Source organism: Astyanax mexicanus, chromosome 13 (assembly GCF_023375975.1).
Source record: "Astyanax mexicanus isolate ESR-SI-001 chromosome 13, AstMex3_surface, whole genome shotgun sequence".
NCBI classification, from domain to species: domain Eukaryota; kingdom Metazoa; phylum Chordata; class Actinopteri; order Characiformes; family Acestrorhamphidae; genus Astyanax; species Astyanax mexicanus.
The window spans coordinates 42120616-42132651 of record NC_064420.1 but is presented as its reverse complement, the minus strand read 5'-3'; the positions used below and the strand labels follow the sequence as shown (position 1 = coordinate 42132651).

Sequence of the window (12036 nt, the reverse complement as noted above, 5' to 3'; positions counted from 1 at the left end):
GTGTTCAGGCTGTCTGTTGCTGCTGCTGCTGAAAGCTGAAGGTTGACATTGTGCTGAAGGTTTAGCACTTTACTAAGTTACTCAGTTGTTACTCAGTTGCTCCTAAGTGCTCCAAACCACTACCAAAATATCATCTAATTCAAAAGGAGGAGAGTCTCCGCATGCAGCCCACGAGAACTACAGCAGATCTCGCGGTGTGACTCTTATAAAAGAATAAACGAAGAACGTCTCTGATATTACAGCATTACATACAGTAATAGAGCACTATAGAGCACTGCATCACAAAACTCCTCTCAGCCAATCACATTGCAGGGTCAAAACTAACTGTGGTATAACGTAACATATAATATAAATCTATTTAACTAAATAATGCACATTATAATGATCTTGTGATCATCTTTGTGCCATTCGTAATTTTTACTGTAACGCACTAAAATTCCTTTTGTTTTTGTATTTTGAACTTTTTCTCTCTAAATTCTTTGTAAAACTGGTGCTGTGTTGTTTTAAAAAGAAACAACAAGAAAACAAGAAAGCTTGTTTTATGATCATTACTATTATTATTGTTATCGTTGTTGGTATAAATGAGGAAAATACAGACCTATATGCATATACAGCTCTGGGAAAAAAATAATTATAATGACGAGTTTCTTTGATTTTGTCAAATTGAAAACCTCTAAAATATAATCAAGAGGAAGATGGATGATCACAAGCCATCAAACTAAGTTGAACTGCTTGAATTGTTGCACCAGGAGTAAAGGCATAAAGTTATCCAAAAGCAGTGTGTAAGACTGGTGGAGGAGAACATGCCAAGATGCATGCATGCACTATTAAAACTATTGAAACTATGAATATGAACTTCATCTTGTTTGTTATTTCAGCCATTTCTCATTTTCTATAATAAAAACTATAATAAATACTAACATTAAAATATTAGGTAGGCCAGGTAGGTTTTTAAAAAATAATATTAAATCTTTAATATTAAATATAATTTCCTTTCTTATCATACATAGTTCTCAGTGCTTAAATTAGTGACTAGCTGTTTTCCATAGTAGTTATTCTAGCTCATATTATTGCAGTTTAATGCTGTAATATCAGAGGAAGTTCTACTTTTATTATTTTTATAAGAGCCACTACTAATGAGAGAATTCACTGCACTGTAAAATGTAAAAAAAAAAAAAAAAGTTAAATAAAAAAACATTCTAAGAGAGCATCCAGAAAACCTGACAGGTTGAATGTTTTAAGAATGTTGAGCAAAGTTTTGTAAATTTGCAGGAATATTAGACTGTAACATTACAGAAATAATGTTTCAGGAATGTTGTGAAAAACGGACAAATAATAAGGGTTTGCATCACAACGTTACCAAAACATAAAAAAAAATGTTAAATAAAAAAAAATATTATAAGAGCATCCAGAAAACCTGATGGATTGAACATTTAAAAAATGTTGTGCAAAATGTTGAAGGTTAGATTGTAACATTACAGAAATAATGTTTCAGGAACGTTGTAAAAAATGTGTGATACGTAATAAGGCTTTGCATCACAACATTACTATTACAATTTTTATTTACAAAATGTTCTAAGAGCGTCCAAAAAACCTGACAGATTAAACATTAAAAAAATGTTGAGCAAAATTGTGAAGCTTAGATCGTAACATTTACAGAAATATTTCAGGTACATTGTAAAAACATATGATTATAATGAGGGTGTGCATCACAACATTACCATTACATTTAAAAAATGTTTAGTAAAAAAATGTTCTAAGAGCATTCAGAAAACCTGACAGAATAAACATTAAAAAATGTTGAATAAAAAAATTTTCTAAGAGCATCCAGAAAACCTGACAGATGTTTAATATAGAGGGACCTTTATTTTACAAAATATGCAATTCTGTGATCATGCTTTAAATAATGTAGAATATTTTACAAACAAAACAAAATTAAATTTAAAAACTCTTTCAGTTTTTCAAGTCTAAAATAAATTCTAAAAGGTTAATAGTCTTAGTGCTGCCAAATAGTTAGACAGCCTAAACATTTTCTCAGCATAATATTTCCCAGAATATTCTTATATTCAGAAGCTCATATGACGAGAAAATGCTGACTATAAAATGTCAATAAAATGTTAAAAATCTGCATCATGCCATAACAAGACATTAGAAATAAACATTTTTAAAACAAGCATCTAAGAAAATTGTAACTAAAATGATATTGACTTAGCTCAGCGAGTTTTAATGAAATCTCTGTATGTGTGTATTTCCACAGGAGTTTCAGTTCTTCTTTAGACGAAAGGCTGTTCTGTCTGAACTCATATGAGTTGATGACACGTGACTTTATTACACTGCACTTGGATGAAGCTACAAATGACCACAAATTACACAAAACTGATCCACCAAAACAAACTTTATTAAAATAAAGTAGAGCATAGCCCTTAATTCTATGTGCTAGAGTGAGTTTTGAAAAAAAAAATTATACATATGAGCTTTTCTGGCTTAGACTAGGGTTCCAACACTGGAGATTTGGTAGAATAACTTGTTAGGATAAAATGATCATGATATATGGGATTTTACAATTCTTCCTCTTTGTTGTTGCTGTTCTTTTTGTGTGTATATTGTTGTGAATATACATTAAACCTTACATAAGTGAAAACAGGGTTCTTGTTTGGGTGAACAAAATATTTGCTATAGATAAAAACTCGGAAGAGTTTATTAAAGGAAGTGTTTCTGTGCACTTTCAAAGCCCTCAGTTCCTCAGTTTAAATGTCCTTCAAAGGGGCCTTCAAAGGGGCCTTCAAAGGGGCCTTCAAATCTTTGTTAGGGTTAGGGTTAGGGTTAGGTTAGGGTTAGGGTTAGGGTTAGGGTTAGGGCTAATGCTTTGAGTTTATTAATGATGTAGAAATAGTGATTTCTTTGCATGGGCAATGCTATGCCCCTATCACTAGCATTGTAAGGCTAAAAGGCCTGTATTTTGGAATACGGTGGTATAAACGCAGGTGGGCTATTTGATAAAAGCGTGTACTAGTTATCACGTTTTACCACACCCCAAGTCTATTTTACACCGGATCCTCTACGGCAGGGGTGTCCAAACTTTTTTTGTTGGGGGCCAGAAGGAGAAATATATTTGAAGTCACGGGCCACAGACTCTGTAATAAAACAAATAATGAAATATACCACTTTAAATAATACTTTTTCCTGATTATTTCATTTAAACACCATTTTACTTGACTTACTATCTTTATCTTTGACAGTGTTGTGTAAACTAAGATTTTTCCAATTGATGTTTAATTTTATGATGTCTCTAAATATTAAACTCCTTAATCACGGCAACTTTTAGACTCTTTGGCCCGTTTTTCTGCGCTAGAAATGCGCACTCTCTCCTCTTTTAGACTCTTTGGCCCGTTTTTCTGCGCTAGAAATGCGCGCCCTCTCCGCTTTTAGACTCTTTGGCCCGTTTTTCTGCGCTAGAAATGCGCACCCTCTCTGCTTTTAGACTCTTTTACTCCGTTTTTCTGCGCTAGAAATGCGCACCCTCTCCGCTTTTAGACTCTTTGGCCCGTTTCTGACACCTAGCGTTCAAACTTTGAATCTCACATTATAAAAACCAGCTTAACAGCGGGCCAACTTTCGTTCTTTTCTAAAATACCTCGCGGGCCGCTCCAAAAAAGGAAACGGGCCGCAAATGGCCCGCGGGCCGTAGTTTGGACACCCCTGCTCTACAGCATAGAGTTGCCCTCAGGCCACAAACCACATTTTTGGATATTACACCTTTCCACACTGTATTCCATACCTTATTTTTGTATGTATTTATTTATTAATCCATAATATATGTCATATCTACATCAAATACAATATATATATATATATATATATATATATATATATATATATATATATATATATATATATATATATATATATATTGTGTACATACATAATATGTGTGTGAGCAAGAATATGCAAATAAGTATATTTGGTTGCTTATATTCTTACATTCTAGTTGTAAACTTACTAGGATCAGTATTTTTTTCTATTCATTGTCTTGTGCAGTTAGACAGCTCCTTTTCTTTTAGATTAATCATGAAGAAGCAGTGATTGTCTCTCATCTCGGGTGTTGTGCATGTTTTAGGAGTGTCTTTGCTCTAAAACACCTGAATCAAATGATAAGTTTGTAATCAAAAGCCAAAATCTAAATTTAAGTTTGCTTTATCCACAGGGACTCTCTTAAGTTTCCAAAAAATATATATTTTTCCTGGTAAAAATGTCAGTGTAATGTTTATTAATTTATTAGACTGATTGAGTCTAAATACAAAATTTGAAAATTGGATGTAAAAACTCATTATTACATTTTTTTTTAATGTATTTCAGTGTACAAGAAATATGCTTTTCTCCATTTTTCTGCCCCTCACAATTTTATAAATGTATCTTTTTTCTTTATTTTCTGATTTTTCCATTTTTGCATTTTTCAAGTTGGATTATATGTTCAGACTTTTGTTGCAAGATACGAAATGGACAAATCGGAAAATCAAGAGAGGATTTAACTTTTCATTTTTCTTGAAATCCTCTTTGTGAAAGGCTGAAATAAAAAACTTTATCATTGAAAAATTGTATGAAAACCCATTTTTCTTTGCTATACTCAATAGAAAAAAAATAAATAAATGATAAGGTAATGTACCCAATTTTCTGTTTTCGAATTTAGCTTGATACAGTCAGAAATTTAACTGCTAAACATTACATTAACCAGAAAAAATGCCTGGGAAATATAGAATTTATTTAATGTTAAATGTTTCACTCTTTCACTGATGTGTGGATTTGTCTGAATTGCAATAAATTCAATTCTGAATTTTGCTCAATCCTGCTTCTTCAGGAGCAGAGCATCCTTGGGTGGGCGGGGCTTATGTGCGCCTCCTCCAATCAGAGGGCAGCTCTGTGTGATGCTGTGCAGAGAAGCTGCAGATCAGTGCAGAATGTAAATACACAAAGAAGGCCTCCATGTTCAGCACAGCCTCAAACCCACGCTTTTACTGTGCTACACTGTGTTACACTGTAGCGCTGAGGATGATACAGGGCTGTGCGGCGTTGCTGTGTGCGGTATGAGGTAGCTGTGCTGGTTTTATAGCCGGTTTATACAGTGTTTCAGTTTAGGCAGGTTGTGGTTCCGGCATGGGGAGCTGCTCAGAGCTGGCGGCGGAGAACCGCAGCGGGGACCGCGGGGAGAAATCACCCAAACCGAGCCCTGCAGTCCCGCAGCGCGCCCCGTCTGCTCACCGGAGACCCGGGACCACAGCAGCAGCAGGTCGGTGCGTGTAGTTAAGTTACACAAAATTACACCTATAGACCAGGCGTGTTTTAGCTTTTAGCACTAAACAACCCACCTTTATGATAAAAACAAGTTGAAGTTTAATGTCAGTGTAAGTAAATAACGTTAAAACAGCTTTATTGCATGTTAATTTACTTAAAAGCCCTTTACTAATCCCCCTTTAATCACTAATCTTTAAAAGTGACGGGTCAACAGGCCTGGCTCTGTGCTTTGTAGCATGGCCTGATCCCAGTCAGAGTGCTCACTCTGCTAGCAGGGTTGCCAGGTCCAACAAAAATATCCAGCCCAAACTCAGTCTAAAACCTATGGAAGCCCATTCCCAAAAGCTAAAAAATATATATATAAATAATCCAGCACATTTTTTAATTATTATTAAGCAAACTGCTATCTCATTGTTTTGAGAAAGTAAGTCATTATTTTGAGAGAACAAGTCATTATTTTGAGAGTACCTCAAAATAATAACTTGCTATCTGAAAATATTGAGATAGTATCTCGAAATAATGAGATAGTATTTCAAAATAATGACTTAGTATGTTAAAATATTGAGATAGGAGTTTAATTAATAATTTAAAAGAAATATGCGGGATTATTACATTTTTTGTTAGGTGGCGGGAATGGGCTTCCATGATAGATAGATAGATAGATAGATAGATAGATAGATAGATAGATAGATACCAATTGATGTGCATAAAGTGAGGATAATCAATGGCAGCCATACAGACAGTGCAAGTACAATTTAGTAAATTTAGCACTGCAAACATGTAGATGTGTAAACAGTAACAATAGCCCAAAATATCTGTCACACATTTGAATCGAATGGCAAAACAACTATGAGTATACGACTTAGTATTTGGTTTATAAGGAATGTCTTATCAGTATTGCTATTTATCATAAAGTAATAAATGATATTGTAACGTTAGTGTTTTATTAGTTCTTTTATAACAGTTTTATATCCCAGTCAAGAGCATTTTATGGTAACATAGTTAGCACAAAAACAGACTTTTTTATTCAAATAAGCCCAATTTGGCGGGAACACCGCGAACCTGGCAACTCTGTCTGCTAGATAACCTTCACTGCACTAGGGCTGCAGCGATTAGTTGATATAATTGTTGATACAATGTTGATTTTATAAATTTGTCGACGACATATTCCTTTTGTAGACTAATCGTTCATTTGTTACAGTACCGCATTACACAAAGTGCTGAGGACAGAAGTGCACTGAGAGATGGGTAAATGGCTCACTCATACAGTTTACACTCAACTTAGTCTGTGTCTCCAAAAGTGCCCAAACTATACAGATTACATATTTAATCTCTATATATCGGTAATTTCCATGTTTTAACAACATCTAGACATTTAAATGCCTTTTAAATCTCATGTTCAGCTGTTTCTATCTTTTTTAGAAATGGAGGACATGACAGAAATAATTGCTGACTAATCGACTACCGTATTTTTCGGACTATAAGGCGCACTTAAAAACTTTTAATTTTCACAAAAATTGACAGTGCGTCTTATAATACGGTGCGCCTTTTGTATGGATTTTACTCGTCAGGTTGTAAGGAGCAGTAAACACACACTCCGTGCAGCGTTATAGAGAGTTTCAGTGCTATACAGAGTCCAGAGCCGTGCAGCTCCGAGGCTGAGCAGCAATAGCTTTAGCTAGATGCTAACCGCTAAGCTAGCTAGCTTATTCACTGAGATCAGTATTATCTAAATTTTACTCGTCAGGTTGTAAGGAGCAGTAAACACACACTCCGTGCAGCGTTATACAGAGTTTCAGTGCTATACAGAGTCCAGAGCCGTGCAGCTCCGAGGCTGGAGCAGCAAATAGCATTAGCTAGCTTATTCACTGTTCAGAGATCAGTATTATCTAAATTTTACCCGTCAGGTGTAAGGAGCAGTAAACACACACTCCGTGCAGAGCAGCAATAGCATTAGCTAGATGCTAACCGCTTAGCTAGCTAGCTTTTTCACTGTTCAGAGATCAGTATTTTCTAAATTTAGCACTTTTAATACTGCTGGAGCAGTATTATTAGAGTTAGATGCTAATCGCTAAGCGTTCACCGTTCAGAGGTGAGTTATCGGCCTGTAAGTCTGTGCTGCTTTGCCTGGCTAGCATTAGCTAGATGCTAAGCGCTAACTCTCTCAGAGGTGAGTTTTATCAGCCTGTAATCTGCTTGTTTACAGTGTTAAAACAAGCTACGGGGGACGAATCGCTAGCTAATATCTCACTGTCTTACCAGAACACGCAGGATTACTCAGTGTAACACTGTCGTTTAAGTTTGGGTTAACTTTACTAGTTTAGGTGACTAGCTAGCGTGCTAGCGGATAGCTATGCTAACGCTGGTGCAGCAAGCCTTAGTGGACATCTGGAAATCTAAGCTTACTGTAAATAAACTGAAGCACGTTACTCACCCAAATAAACAGTTTTCAGGAGAGGAATCTGTGTAGATTAATATCCAGCACTCGTTTGACTTTGAAAGAGCTAGATTTATATATACTGAGACGCTCCACCGGCAAGCGACCACCCCCGGTGGGGGAAGGGAAACATGGCGCCACCCCTGTTCACTTTGATATAGGCACCCTTTCTAGTGTCACTTAATGCGCCTTATAATGCGATGCGCCCTATGTATGGAAAAATAGCAGAAAATAGGCGTTCTTTGATAGTGCGTCTTATAATACGGTGCGCCTTATAGTCCGAAAAATACGGTAATCAAAAAAAAATATCATTAGTTGAAGCCATACACTGCACATGTCCCAACTGCATCATATTTAACTAGCTTGTTAACGATGGTTTATTTTCTGTTTCTCTGTATCTGTTTTTCCTTTTATCCAGCTTACTGACTTTCCTAAGGATGGTGTGACAATGTGACTGGAAGCCACTCAGCAGCAGCAGCAGCAGGTGTCTGGAAGCTAATAAGCCAAATACCAAGATTGGTCAGTCATCCAAGGTAACCAGCTTAAACAATCACCCTTCAACCTTCCACCTCAACTAATGCTGCATTTGTGTGCTGTTTGAAGTTTCCAACCTGAAAATCACACATGAACACCCCCTAAAATTATTATAAAAAACGTTTGATTGATTTTGATTTACTCTGAATGCAGTGATGCAGCATTTAAGTTAAGTTAAACAATAACTTAAAAAATAATGCAAACTTGTTTTGTTGTTTAATTATATTTTTTGCACTATAAGGTTCATCAGATTATAAGGTGCATTTTCAAAGAATGTCTATTATCTGGTCTATCTTCAAACATTAGGCGCATTGGATTAAAAGGAACATTATGCGACACTAGTAAGGAACAGGGGTGTCACCATGTTTTCCTTCTAATTCAGCAGGCCTCACTGTTGGGGGGGGGGGGTTAGCTTAGTCAAGTAACTAAGTCAAGTAAAGCTAAGCAAAAAAGCATTTTCTTGCAAAGTAAAACCAGCACTGTATGTTAATTCACACAGAATTCTGTCCTTAAAAACGTTAATTTGGGTGAGTAAAACGCTTCTGTTCATTTACAGTAAGCTTTGATTTCCTTATCTCAACTAAGGCTAGGTGCAGCAGCATTAGCATGAGCGGGTAACCGAACTAGCTACTGCAGCACAACAGCATTACTCTGAGGAACTCGGAACTCGTGTTCCGGGAAGCCAGGGCAATATTAGGTATATTCATCCCATGTAGCTTGTTTAAACAAGGCAAACACCCTAGACCAATGTACTTGCCTCTGAACGGTAAAAGAGCTAGCGCTTAGCGTGGTTAGCTAATGCTGCTCCAGCAGTGCTAGTCGGGGTAAGCAGCAGGCAACAGGCCGATAATTCTCACCTCTGAATGGTGAAAGAGTTAGCACTTAGTGCGATTAGCGGCTAATGCTAATATTGCTCCAGCCTCGGTGTATGAAAAACTTAACTAAAACTGACACTTTTTTAATGCTGTACTTCAGCAGAGTGGCTTTACTGCTTCTTATAACCTGACTGGCAAAATTCATACATAAAGCGCACTAATGATTTTTGGGAAAATTAAAGGATTTTAAGTGCACGTTATAGTGTAAAAAAATATGGTACTAAAACAATTACATTTATAACAAATGTTGTTACAAAGCTTCTTATGAGTAGCACCACAGTGATAGTAAAAAAGAAAAACTCATTCACACTAATTGAAGGAATTTTTTGGAGGAACCAAAACTTCGTAAGAGGAACCATTCCCCCTGGCAGCAAATACATATAACAGATCAAATACAGAACAGAGAGGTAACCTGGAGCTATAGCGGATGTAGAAACAGGTTCTGAGTTATGAGTGTGAGTAGGTGATGGGCACATGCTTAGTGTTAATGTTAAAGAAATAATGGAGAGTTAAAGCTCATGTAGAAACAGGTTCTGAGTTATGAGTGTGAGCAGGTGATATGCACATGCATAGTGTTAATAATGTTAAAATCCAGGCACTTTAAACATCCATATTTACAGCTATGAAGTGTAAGAAACAAACAGCTTACTTGGCTAGTTTATCAGGCTTTAGTAAAAGCTTTTTCACCCCTGCACCTTTTAGTCTTGAATATAGCAACCACACTTGAATCTGGAGTAAGATCTTTGACAGGAGGTGAACTTGGTCCCAAACTGAATTCTCAATACTCAAAATCTCAGGAGCAGTTGATTTTAGATAGAACATGGTCTGACCACAAACTGACTCATCTATGAGGTGTATTTCTTCTGTATCATGTTTAACCAGTTTTATTTTCCAGATAATTACTAGGGGTAGGAACCACAGGGCATCTTACAAAACATCTGTGTGATTAAAGAAGATAAAATACTCCTAAACCGCAGGTTTACGCTTTTCATTTTCGATTAGCACCAACAAGTGGAGTAAGGAAGCTGTAAGTTTAATACGTCAGATTGGGGGATAAGTCTTTATTTGTCATTATTTGTCGCCACCTATTGATAATTACTGTAGCTAGTAGGGGTGTGACGAGACACTAATATCACGAGACGAGACGAGACACGATACTGGGTTCACGAGAACGAGACAAGACAAGATTTAAAAATAAAATTTTAAAGAAAACGTCTAAAATTAAAAATGGCTTCAAAACTAGAGTTTTATTTGACAAAATCATGTAATGCAAACTTAGACTGGTTTCTCTCACACATTGATTCTATAAGAAATAGAAATAAGAATAAAAAATAAAAATAGAACTTGTCTAGGTCTTATATAGTGCAAACAATAAGTGCAAACCACAACCAGTCATATTAAGCCTAGGGTTTGTGTTTTTTCTCCTAAATCTCTTGTAATTTAACTATGCACAACCATACCCAGTCATATTAAGACTATGCTTGAAGTGCAAACAGAGACAGAACATGTTTTTAAATACAGTACAGAGCTAAGAGATTAGTACAACTGCCTATGAAACAGTCACGTGTAGGATTTACTTACAGTATTTACATATGTTTTGTGTCTTGTTGGTCACTCTGTTACCGATTATTGTTTCCACTGGAGCCAAAATGCAGCCAGACATACAACTTAAAAGTAGCCATCATACTCTATCGCTATCGCTACTGGGTTGCCAGATCCCTCTTAAAAAGTCCACACTTAACTGTTTTTTTGCCCCGCTAGACAGGTTTAAGCTTGACGAGAAATATCGTCCGTTTTAATCTCACGAGATCTCGTCACACCCCTAGTAGCTAGGGACTAATGCTAATGCCATCTCTGCTGTTGCTGCATGTTAAACTGAACTGGAACAATCAATATCTACATCATCCTATATTTACTTTCCTGCTCCACCCCAGAAAGGTTTGACCAATCAGCAGAGAGAATATATCTCTACAAGATCCAGAACAAAGCAAATGCAGTTTCAGACCAGCAGTGCCAAGGCTCGCTGTAGCCAACTATAGGTGTGAAAATCCACTAAAGCTAGATCGAACTGCTGGTCTGAAGCTGCATGTTTGAAACTGTTGCTGTTGGTCTGAAACTGTTGCTGGTGGTTTAAAATTGATGCACATCTAAAACTTATGTTGTGAAACTCTTGTAGTGAAACTGCTGATCTGGGCTTTCTGCTGCTGATGGTGAAGCCTGTGGTTGAAAATTCCTATTTCTTATGTAATATTAAAAATGGAGGGTATTTACCAGATTTGTGGCCATTTTTATATAAAGAAACATATAGCTGCTCTTCTCTTCTGGTTTTGAATTTGCTATTGTGAGATAACGTACACTTAAACTCGCTCACAACTGCTCTAAAGTTGGACTAAAGGAGAGTCGAGTAACATTTCCTGATCTTTCTGTCCAGTTTTTTAATTATTAAATTTACATGGTTTATTTTATTACTTTAATGTTCTCATAATATTTTTAAGACCCTCATAAAAAGGGTGGGTTTAAGTCCATCTTCTCGTCTTTAAAGCTCAGTTCTGCCGTTTGTTGCTCAGTTTCTCTGAATACCTTTGCTACTTTTGAAGCTCCCCAGTTAACTAACATGACAATCCACCATCTACAATTATTTCCTTTAGGGCCTTTACCTACTCTCACTCTCTGTTATCAATAATATATCTCAAAGGAAAAAGAAGTATCACAATATTGATATTTTGTCCCACCCCAATATACAACAGTTATTTAAACAGTTCTACAAGAGGTGTTCTATGTAGTTGAATACCCATTTTGGTATGCTTAAAAATGGTGTATGCATTTAGATTTTTTATATCACTATTGTTAGAAGTTTTATAAAAATAAATAACAGAACCAGGTGCTTTCCACCTGCAGCAC

General features: G+C 36.2%; 1 protein-coding gene across 2 annotated transcripts in view; it reads left to right on the top strand.

Moving 5' to 3' along the window:
- Positions 1–4943: 4943 nt before the first annotated feature.
- The window catches only part of c1galt1la (core 1 synthase, glycoprotein-N-acetylgalactosamine 3-beta-galactosyltransferase 1, like a), a 32531-nt gene continuing 25438 nt past the window's right edge, over positions 4944–12036 (top strand). Inside the window, exons 1-2 of one of the 2 annotated variants that reach the window (XM_049462865.1) lie at positions 4944–5284; positions 8145–8259. The gene's annotated coding sequence lies outside the window, so the exon portion shown is untranslated. Of the gene's footprint in view, positions 5289–8144; positions 8260–12036 lie in introns of both variants that reach the window. The other variant, XM_022676905.2, reaches the window with a different exon arrangement.